This window comes from Vulpes lagopus, chromosome 1, assembly GCF_018345385.1.
Source record: "Vulpes lagopus strain Blue_001 chromosome 1, ASM1834538v1, whole genome shotgun sequence".
In the NCBI taxonomy this organism is placed as follows: Eukaryota; Metazoa; Chordata; class Mammalia; order Carnivora; family Canidae; genus Vulpes; species Vulpes lagopus.
In genome coordinates this window covers 131,010,023-131,022,252 of record NC_054824.1, presented here as the reverse complement: position 1 = coordinate 131,022,252, position 12,230 = coordinate 131,010,023, and the positions used below count along the sequence as shown (strand labels likewise).

General features: G+C 36.9%; 1 protein-coding gene across 25 annotated transcripts in view; it reads right to left on the bottom strand.

Annotated features, from left to right (window-relative positions):
• Positions 1 to 12,230, bottom strand: part of DTNA (dystrobrevin alpha) — a 356,943-nt gene that overhangs the window by 155,690 nt on the left and 189,023 nt on the right. The window lies entirely within an intron of this gene.

Below are 12,230 nucleotides of genomic sequence, written 5' to 3'. Positions count from 1 at the left end.
AACACCAAATACTGGTGAGGTATGGACTAACAGGAGTAGTCATTCATTGCTGGTGGGAATTCAAAATGGTACAACCCGTTAAGAAGACAGTGTGGAAGTTTCTTACAAAACTAAACATACTCTTACCACATGACCCAGCAGTCATACTCTTTGTTATTTCTCAAAGGAGCTGAAAACTTATGTCTACACAAAACCCTGCACATGGATGATTATAGCAGTTTAATCACAATTGCCCAAACCTGGAAACAACCAAGATATCCTTCAGTAGGTGAATGATGAAATAAACTGTGATACGTCAAGACAATGTCATATTATTCAGTGCAAAAAAGAAATGAGCTATCAAGACATGACAAGAGAAGAAGGAACCTTAAATGCATATTCCTAAATAGAGGAAGCCAATCTGAGAAGGCTATGAATGATTCCAACTATATGATATTCTGGAAAAAGGCAAAACTATGGAGACAATAAAAAGATCAGTGGTTTCCAGGAGAGAGGGTGGAGAAGGGAGAGAAAAAAGGCAGAGCACAAAGGATTTTTATGACAGTGAAAATACTCTGTGTGGTATTATAATAATGGATAGATAACATTATACATTTGTCCAGACCCCATAGAAAGGACAATGCCACGAGTGAACCATGAGGTAAACTATGATCTTTGGGTGATTATGATGTATCATTGTTAGGCTCATCCTTGGTAAAAAATGTACAATTCTGGTGAGTCATGTTGATAATGCTGGGAGCTATGCAGGTGTATAATAACATTTCCTGTAACCATTCCTTTGTTGTTTCTGCCCTTGAAAGCATGCTTTTATATTTCAAGTTCTGTATTTTCTTGTACTACTTTGATGGATCTACATTATATATTGGAATTGTCAATCCATACAATATTTTCTTTCATGTGAGGGTAGGTGGAGGCAAGTGATTTTTCTGAATATAATTTTCTTCAAATAAACCCAAGTCAATAGGCTTCAGATATATAACATTGTTTTAAAACAAGTAATAGAAGAAGGTGCCTGGGTGGCTTACTTGGTTAAGTAGACGACTCATGATTTTGGCTCAGGTCATGATCTTAGGTTCATGAGATCGAGCCCCACATCAGGCTCCACACACACTGGGGAGTCTGCTTGAGATTCTCTCTTTTCTTCCCCCTCTAGCCCTCCCTGCTCATGCCATCTCTTTCTTTCAAAAAAAAATTAAAAATATAATTTAGAATTTAAAAAGATGATTAAAAGATTCAAATAGTGTTAATAGTGAATATTTCATAGTATGCATGCCAGGTGGTAGGGAATTACTATAATAATATCACTTTAAAATTTATTAGGCTAACATCATTATGAGAGTGGAACCAGTTGATTTTTCCTCTTTTGATATTAAAAATGTAGCATATTGTTCATTACTAGCAATGAGTTTACTCTTTTACTATCAGATACTGGTCTCCACACCGCAGAATTATTGATGAGTTTAATCATTATTGATGAAAGCCTCTATTGCTTATTGAACAAAGTCAACATCCTTTATAATAAGCTCTGATAAGAACATAACAGACACACCTACTGTTAATGATTTCTAAATGTTATTAATAGAATTAATTACATTTGAAAGTAAATATCTGAGAATAAAACCACCCGTTAGAAATTTCTACTTCCTTTGTTTTTTAAAACATTGGCCTTTTACTACATACAGAGCTTAGAGCTTTCTAATAAAGTCTATCTTATTCTCTGAATTAATCATTATTGCCATTGTCATCATGATTATGATGCCATTGCTTTTTTATATGAAACATTTAAGAATATTTTTTAAAGTCCAATTTTTTTCATGCAAAAAATCACATGGTTGTCAAGAATAAAATCCACTTTAGTGAAATCATAGGTTTAAAAATAGCAATACCTAAAAATGGAATATCTAGCGGATACTGAGTCATCATTATTGGTTTGAGCTTTACTTTAGCAATATTATCTTGGGGTTTAACAGTTACCATTAATTTTATTGAAGAAGCTATAATAGTCACTACAATTCTTCTTTATCATGACTCTGTTGAACATCTATCTCCTTAATAGGGGTAAATGTTTGCAGATAATTAGCTGTTTGTCTGAGATGTTAGGGAGCTCTAGAAATTAAAGCTAAAATGTTAAGAAGCACTATCAATCATTCAAAATGAAGAATAAGGCATGATTTAAAGAAACATTGGCAAAAATATGACTCCATTAAAACACCTTGGCAACATTTCTAATTTAAAACAAGCATATCAAAAATCATTTTGTATCTTAAAAATGTAAGTATCAAAACAACTAGAAAAGAAACGTTCATATAACCATTATGGGAAAGAGTGTGGAGGTTTCTCAAAAAACTAAAAATACAACTACCATATGATCCAGCAATCTCTTTTCTGAGTATAACCACAAAGAAATTTAGATAAGTACATGGAAGAGATATCTGCAATCCCGTGTTCATTGTAACATTATTCACAATAATAAGATATGGCAATGGTGTATCATCAACATATGAGTGGATAAATACATTGTGATATATACAGACAAAGGAGTATTTATAAAGGAGATCCTGCCATTTGCAACAACATGAATGAACCAAGAAGAGAAGACTTTATACTAAGTGAAATAAGCCAGACACAGAAAGAAAAATACTGCATATTCTCACTTATATGTGGAATCTAGAAAATTTGAATACATTGAAGCAGAGAGTAGGATGGTGGTTACCAGCCATGAGGAGGTGGGGGAAATGAGAGGATGTTGGTCAGCATGTACAAAGTTGCAGTTATGTAGGATGAACAAGTGTAGACAGCTAATGTATAGCATAATGACTATAGGTAATAACACTATCTTTTTGCATATTGGAAATGTGCTGAGGGTAGATTTCAAATACTCTCATCACACACCAGGAAGTAGCAACTATATGAGGAAAGATATGTTAATTAGCTTGACTGTAGTAATCATTTCACTATGTATCTGTGCATATCAAATCATCATGTTGTAGAACTTAAACATATAGTTATTATTAAAAAATAAAATTTAAAAGGGGTTTCCATCTTATGGACCTCTCAGTTATGATGACCTGAGAAATGGACATATACATATGGCCCACTGTCAGGTGTATAAAGATCACAGAAATTTGGATGCATATTGTTTTTTACACATACCTCACTCTGACGTCTCTGCTGGGTGATATCTTAGCCCACAACAGCAAGGACTGAGGCAATAAGAACTATAGGAACTGAAACAACAGGAATTTGTTTTCATTCCAATTATAGAATGGATCTAGGTCTGATTAAGTACTTTGAACACGGAATAGTGGAATACTACTACTTTTCAGTAAATCCACTTCATCTACCCTACTCCCTCTCTTCATTTATACAGAGAGAGAGACAAACCATTCCATGCTGCTGGCAACGGGGATATTTACATGTTTGTTCTCTACCTTTGCACCTTTCTTGTGTTCTCTGTGTCTGACTCTTCCTTCTTTCCCTCCCTCCCTCCTTTATTTTTCCTTTGATAAATACCTTTCTACCTCAGATATTGTCAGTACTGAGAATTTCACACTTTAAAATATTTTACCAGGGGATCCCTGGGTGGCTCAGCAGTTTGGCACCTGCCTTTGGCCCAGGGAGTGATCCTGGAGTCCCGGGATCGAGTCCCACATCCGGCTCCTGGCATGGAGCCTGCTTCTCCTTCTGCCTGTGTCTCTGCCTCTCTCTCTCTCTCTCTCTCTCTCTCTAGGTCTATCATGAATAAATAAATAAAAATCTTTAAAAAAATAAAATAAAATATTTTACCAGGTACCATCTTTCACTCCTTCTTGGGAACTTCCTATTCTTAGCTAATAACAACTTATGCTTGTGAAAATACTTGATGTTTCAGAGTTGATGCTCATAGCTTATTCTATATTCCAAACAACAAAGGGTAAAAGGAAAGAATGATTTCAGAAACAGCATGGGCATTTTACTCACGTTCAGTGTTACTATAATGCTTTGGGCATTTGTCATCATGGAAACAGTCCCCTTTATTTGCAGTCGTGGCAAAAAAATTATTTTGAAAAATGATTATAACTCCTTGCTCAAATTTAGAAGATGACCCAGACATATGAAAACTAGAGAGACTAAGGAAACAGCAATGAAAATCACAGAGCGTTAAGTGGATTTAACAAAATCTGTTTATCTTTTTGAAGAAAGAGTGATATATGAACCAAACTTGAGATCATTTGCTTGGCTCTTATCCAAATCGCTGCCAGTGAGTGGCAAATAACTGATTTTTAGCTAGGGAAATGTTTTCAAAAGACTTTCTCTGATGAAAACACTCCAGGTGGAGAGTGAATCCACTGGAGCAACGGTGTGGGGGCTCCGCTCCTGTGTTAGCTGGGCTTTGTCTCTAAGCTGCAAGGACAACTTTGTTCTAAGTGGAAAGAAGTTGGCTGGGTGAGCCCCAGACTAAAAAAAAAAAAAAAAAAAAAAAAAAAAAAAAAGGATGAACATCAAACATCAGTAGAATCCACAAAGAAGGAAGCAACATTAAGGTATTACTCAAGAAATTTTCTCCTCTAACTTGCTCGGCATATCAAAGCCACCTCTTTTTTGAAGCAAGCTGCTAGCAGGCCAAGGAAAAGGCACAGGAGTCTTCTGCACTGGAGAGTTGATGCTTCCCTACACCACTCTGCATTGTTTACATTTGGCTCTCCCCAGCCCTAAACAAGAGTTCATTTTATACTAACCCTAGCATTGTATTTACTTCTATTTTTAAATCCCCTGAAGCACACAGAACCACAATGCCTGAAAGAACAGAATACTAATGGAAATAAAATAGGTTGTAAAAATCGTAGCCAAAACCCAACTACTCGTGCCAGGTGAGGCTGGCAAGTATATGATGCAAGAGGAATAAATGCGCAGATACAATAAACACACCGAGTAGCACGAGGGAGGATTTTTGCCCTGCTGCTTAATTTAGTCAAAGAGACCAACGCTCGGGACCCATGCCGCTGACCAGGTGTCCTGTAAGAGCAGCAAACCATTTTCAAAGATCAAAACAAGGAAGGAAGCTCACTTTTACTTGCAGACACAAATCACTGCATTCTTATTACTTCTTTCTAGTTTTCTTTGTTTTAGTTGCACAGACACCCTCACACACACTACCGAAGACATAAAAATTCACAAGGCTTTAGACTTTCAAATAATAAAGGGTGAAATCAGACAGGAAGGAGCTGGGGTGGAGGGAGAGAAATTTGTCCTGTGCCCATGGAGGGCTGGGGGTGGGGGTGCCGAGGAAATTCCACCCAGCAAGTTATACTCCTGCAACAGAAGAGTTCAGTTTCATAGATTCAGTTGTGCCTTACCTGGTTTTGTAGTGAAATGCACCAACATGCCCCTAATTCTTCCCCTAAAGTACTACATATGCTGAGAGCTATAGTATTTGACCGTGCACATTTCCACAGAAGAAACTCCAAAGCAACCTTTAACTTCAATAAAACGCTGTGTTCATTCTTCCCCTTGTGCTCAACACACAGCAATCTAATACACCTCATCATGTGGTCCGTTGCCATGGTAGCAATGAATCCAGCTGCTGAAATACAAAAGACTGACAAAAAGTTGCCTTTTTCCCCTCCACCCACCCTGACAAAGTCAGAGTTTTTTTCCCCCCTGTATGACAAGTCTAATTTGAATATGCTTCTGGTGCTGACTCAACTTTGTGAACAAGGGGGAAAAAAAAAGAGAGAAAAACGAATAGCAGAGGTACGAGAAATAAAAGGTCCCCAAAGCATTTAAACAAACGAAATAACTATATGCATTTTTAGGTTGCCACTAATCCCTCAAAATATTGATCATTAGCTGCTACGTCTTCCAGCCAAGTATATTTAGATGTCAGCTACTAACTCAATAGAAAATGCAGCAATGATCTCAGAGCTCCCATATATATATATATATATATATATATATATATATATATATAAAGTTAAATAATTCAGTCACCATGGATGCTGAAAACACTACACCAGTGTAGGGCCAGTCTCAAAGTATTTTCCTAGAGCAGACTTCTAATCACAGCTCAGAGGTGGGAGGTAAAATTCTTCATTTTCTTTTCATCATACCCTGTGTTTAACCATTATTTAAACAGATGAAGTCTCGGTCTTATTTCAAGTGATCATAGATTTGGATCTGTGATGACACAGCCCAGTAGAATCAACCAAATCATACTTGGGGGCTCTATATTAAGAGTAGGAGTTTGGAGTTGAGACAACAGCAACTCTGAAGAATCCTGGGACCCCCAAACCCTTGGGTATGTGATCACAATTTAAGCAACCAGATTCAATTTATTCCTGGTCCTTTAAGGAAGCCTGGTGGGAGGCCTGGGTGACAGTCTTCATCTCAAGTCAGCTGTGGTCCCTCCTTCCCACTGGGGACATCCTTCACAGCAGCTGCTCTCTGTCTTCCAGCCAGCAGCAACTCTGTCCCTCGGGTCTCACACTGCCTGCCACTCCCCCGTGTCCACAGCTTTGCTTACTTTCCAAATTTAGCTCATATTTCATCATAGTTTTTTTGCATATCTCTTTTCTCTCTTTAGACATGGACTCTCTCAGGAAGGGGAATGTGGTCTTATTCATCTTTCCATACCATGTAATGAGCAAAGGGCTTGGCATAACGTAGGGCTCAGTGACTATTTCCTGAATGGATGAAGCAGGGAATGAATGCTTTATGTCAGCACGGTGGAGGAAAGCTCAGCTCCTCTGGGATTATGTCCAACCCCTGAGGGGTTTGCACAGGCTCTTCCTTATTATTCCACGCTGCAAAGGGAGGCAGGCAAGAGTAGCTCTTAAGGGGAGCAACCATGGAGTTACCCCGATGTGGGTTTGAAATCCAGCTCCTACCAGACTGGCTTTGTGATCTTGGATATATCATTTAACCTCTCTAAACCTGGGTTATTGGGATCCCTGGGTGGCTCAGTGGTTTAGCGCCTGCCTTTGGCCCAGGGCGTGATCCTGGAGTCCCAGGATCGAGTCCCACGTCAGGCTCCCTGCATGGAGCCTGCTTCTCTCTCTGCCTCTCTCTCTTTCTCTCTCTCTCTCTCTGTCTCTCATGAATGAATAAATAAATAAATAAAATTAAAAAAATAAACCTGGCTTACTCTTTTGTAAAATTTCTACTTTAAAGAGTTATGAAAAAAGGATTAAATGGGATAGCCCAAGGCAAATGCCAAACACTGAACTTGAAACATAGTAAGTGCTCAATAAATTATGCTAGTGTTATTTCACAAAACTGTTTATGAATTTTGAACAATAGGGACAATAAGAAAGCTCACTGACACCTGACTTTCCCTTGCTGATAAAGCTGTCATTTCCAACCACATACACATTTTTCAATTATATACTTCATAATATGAGTAGTGACCATTCATATGGTGACCACTTCAGGCAACTAGCCAGGATTGCTTGCTTCCACTTACAAACCATCTAGAGGAGATGACCAGTCAAAAGGTTTTACATATTCCCAGTGTGAAATGGACTGTGAAAAGAGTATTAAAGTTGGTAGTAGATTAAAAAGATCTTTTTAGTATGAAAAACATGAAGTAAAGCAGTTCATTTTGATATTTATATCGAATTTTCAAGAAGTGGTCTCTGTTACGTAGTAGCAGGGTTTTTTTTTCCAATTAAAATAGGATATCAAGAATTGTCATCATAAAGAACCTCAGAATAGAAATTATGTACAAAGATCACATTTTTGCAATTTATCAGGGTTGGTTTAACAGCAGGCTTTGAAAGGTCACCTTGATCAGCAACAAGGGCTGTAAAGGGCTCACCACTACAGACTTTTAGTTGCTTTTTTCCACAGTCTTCTAACTCAGGAAATTACCAGACACCCAAGCCAATTGCAAAGGAAAATGAGCATTAATATCCCTTTGAAGCCTTATAGTGCAAAGCAGCCAGGGGTTAAAACAACAACAACAACAACAACAACAACAACAACAACAACAACAAAACAGAAGAAACCTGTGATGGAGAAAAAACTTTCATGGTAGAAAGTTGCAAAAAGGAATAAAATAAATGTTGTGCACTGTAAGATTTCTCTATCATAAAAAAAAGCCCTACAACAGATCAGTAGAGATTATTAAAATAGTTTTGGCATTGCTACAACTCCGAAAAATCCTTCAGTGCTGTGACTCATGATGACACAGTCCTATAAAGCGTGAAACTGAGGCAGAACAGGCAAAAAGGCAAGAAGCATATACGCTGAAAAGTCAGAGCCTCTTAATCCTCTTCAGGACAGTTGATGAAGGAAAGAGGAATAGAACCACAATTTGAATAATTCATAATTACTCTCATATGTGGCTGGCTGAATAGACACTCTTTCACTGCTCATATTCATTTCTTTAGGCTTCCTTACTTTGTGTCTTTTTCCTCCTACAGATGGGTTATGCATCTCACTGTTCCTTGTTTTATAAACTGAAGAGACTGTCATTTACCTAGTTAATGTCTACTACTCCTAGAACATAACTATGATTAGTAAACATACTTCGTCAGATGTTAAGCAACTTATTTGATTCTCTCTCTTAAGCAGTAGGGAAATATGATGTCAATATATTTGGTTTCACAAAGTCTCAAATCCCCTTTTGCAAATGTTAAGATTCACTTCTTGCTCAGTGTGAGCAAAATTTGTAACAGATTCTATGCTGGTGTGACCCGCTTAATTTCATACAAAGAACCTAATCACCTAGGAAGAAACAGTTTTTGAGACAGACTGCTTTAGAATGCACCCAGGAAGATGTGCCAAGCCTGGGACCCACAGACCTGAGAAAGAACTTACAACGTCCTTTGCTTCATGGCTCTTTCTTCCAGACATGAGAGCACCTAAAGTCCCACAAACTCAAGGTAATAGCACAGGCTTAGAGGTCCCACCCTTGAATTAAGCAGCCTGGCTACTAAAAAAAACTGGCTGCTAATGTCAGTGAAATTAAAACAAGACAAAACATTTTGAACCTCTGCAAAGTCTATTTTTTTCAGGTCATGTTTTAAAATTGTTACTTATTTTTTTAATAACCACAAAGAGCTTTATTGTTAGGGTACTAGTTTAAATCAAATAAGAGAACTTGTTCACAGCAACAACAAAAAGATTGTGATCTATTGAACAATTTCTGCAGGCGCATAGTTTCTTGGGCTGCTTTGAGCAGCTGACCTAAAAAATATTAATCGGATTAGTATCTATTCTACTCATGAAAATTTCTTATGAAAGAACAAGGCTATTCCAAGGCATCTCAGTTTATATAACTCACTATCAAGATATTCTGTTTTACCCTTAAGATGTTTTCAAAACATGCACTTCTCTTTCGAACTGTATTAACAGTGCTACAAATAAGCATGTGTTTTGAAGTAGCACTGTGAAATCCATGGCTATACACTGTACGAATAACTTACTGTGAACCCCGAATCATTTTATCCTGTTCTCATATGGAAATTTATTCTCAAATTCCTGCTTTTGGATTTTTCATCTCTTCAAATTTCATAATTATACAGTTATATTCTGGATTCTTCCTTAGTGCAAAACACACCGAAACTTAATAATAAAAAGTCACACCACACACTCATTTTCTCACTGAAAGGTAATATCACAAGGCCAATGTAGAGAAATTGAAAAATATAGAAAGATTTATGAAATAATATTAAAAGCACACATAATTTAACTACCAGAGGTAACCAATATCGACATTTTGATATATTTCTTAATTTTATATGCTAAAAATCCTGGATGATTTTGACTAAGTTTTCTCCTGCTTAAAGAAAGACATGTAAAATAAAAACACCATGATATTACAGGTTCCTTGAAAATATTTTTAATAGTTGCATACAATACCACTATTTGAATGCATTAGAATTCACCTACCCACCTCTCATTGTTAAATATATACTTAGTCTTTCCAGGTTTCTTTGTATAAATGATATATCCTTGTATGTAAATTTTTGGTTTTATCTTGGGTTATTTTCTTAGAATAGGTACCTGTGCAATAGGGGGAATTATGGGGTGTAAGTTAGAAAATCTAAGCATAGAATTTTATTTATTTCTTTTTTAAGCATAGAACTTTAGAGTTGGAAGACGCATCCCTATAGTTGAGTGTAAGATTTCATTTTATTGACAAGGAAACTGAGGCGAAATAATTGGCTCAAAGTCCTGCCATGAATTTTTCTAGGGCAAGAACACAGATTGGGGTTCTTTGTGAGTCCACTTAGCTTTCTGTCATTTCACCCTGCTGACTCTAAATGGCAATTCATCTCTGGAGTGCTTCTTCCCAGTTCTGGTTTGGTATCTTCTGTGAAACTCCATAAGGCAGGGATGAGAGTAGCTTGGATGGGGGTGACACAGTTTTATTTTTTATTTTTTGGTCAGAGACGATCCACATGGCAGCATCTCTACAGCATATATTCTCTCAGGTCAAAAATCTATCCTGAGAGGAACAAAATGGAAGAAGATTCCAAGAGAGTCCAGAGGTCAAGATGCTCATAAAGTTAGTGAGTTTAAATTGATATAAAATTAGGCAGAGCTCTTTGATAGACTCCAAGTTCTCTTATGTGCTTGGATTCTGTTGGAAAAACAGAAGATCTGTGGGATTTGAGTGGCAGACTGTTAGGTAACTTGTGGAGGTAGGGGCATAAGTACTTATCTGGTCACCCTCTGTGACAATCCCATATTCTACAAACCCAGGTGTGTTTGCACAGCCACAACGATGTTTTCATTTGACAGAATATATTCTTTCTCAGAGGGAAAAGGGGAGAACATTTCTGAAAATCAAGTCTACCCATAAAGTCAAGGAAACAGGTATATTCCTGAGAACTCACTCTTGAAATGATTCATTTTCTTAGTCTGAATACATAGTACACAGAGATTATTATTTCTCGGTCTTTTCCATGTGACTTATTCTAAAATAAGATGACTTATTCTAATTCTAATTCATAAACTTTAATTAAGTGTCTTCCAGAATCACATATTGTATAGCAAAGAAATATAAATAGCCTACAACCTAGATGGGGAGATAAGAATATGGATAAAGAAATATGGATAAAGAAAATGTAGCTGTAGATATAATGTATGAAATATGAATAGAAATATAGATAAAGAAATATGGATAAAGAAAATATAGCTGTAGATATAATGTATGAAATATGAATAGAAATATGGATAAAGAAATATGGATAAGGAAAATATAGCTGTAGATATAATGTATGAGAAAATATAATTAAGTGACTTGAGAGTAGATAGATAATTTAATTAGGTCAGCTTAAGCAGAACATTACTGGGGGAAATCATCCATTCAGTGTGCCTCAAAATTGGAAAGCAGTTTTTTTTGGGATGTTACGTGTGTTTTCCCAGATTCTTTTCCTTTGTGTTTGAATAGTTGGACTATGTTTGCACAGTAGACAAGCTAAAGCTCTATGGAGGGATGCCTGATGTACCCTAAGGGCATATTCAGTGACCAAGATTAGATGTAGGAGTGATAAAAGCTACTGAATTTCTCCCTTCCGCTGTAATGTACTCCTGAGAAAGGATAAGTAATTAAGTAGTTGGTGGCAAGGTGAAGGGAGAGGAGGGGTAGTAGCTGCTTCTCCAGTAATATGTGTGTATATATTGTACGTGAGATGGAGAGATTTAAGAAGCAAGTGCCGTGTAATGCACCCTGTAGGCACTCAAAGTTAATTATTGATGCCAACTTTGATAAAAATAAAGGGTATTATAAAATTAAGCAAGTTAGGAGAACGATTAAAGGCAAGACTATAAAAGAAGAAATTATTAAGGGAAAACACAGATTGAACAGCTGGAAAAAGATATAAGGTGATTTAGGGGGGAAAATTCAAGAAAGAAGCGTATGTAGTTAAAGAGAACACACAGCAAAACTACACAGGAGGTATCAGTATACTGAAGAAATGCACAACTGAGAAAGTTGAATAAGTTAAGACAAGTGATAAACCAATGTCTGATGTGTCATTCTTTATACTTAAATGAATTCCACTGTTGGAATGAATGAAGATGGTATATTTGATAATTAAACACATTTTATATAAATTGACCCATAATATAAAGATACAGAGCACTTGGGACCCTTCTGGGTGTCTCTGGTGGTAAACACTCCTTTAGCAGAGATCATCTAGCTGACATTTCAGAGGGTCCTGTAGGTGGCGCTAGGGAGCTCACTGGAGTCAATCTGGGAGCTATTAGTCATGCTCCCTACTTCATACTGGTCAATTCTC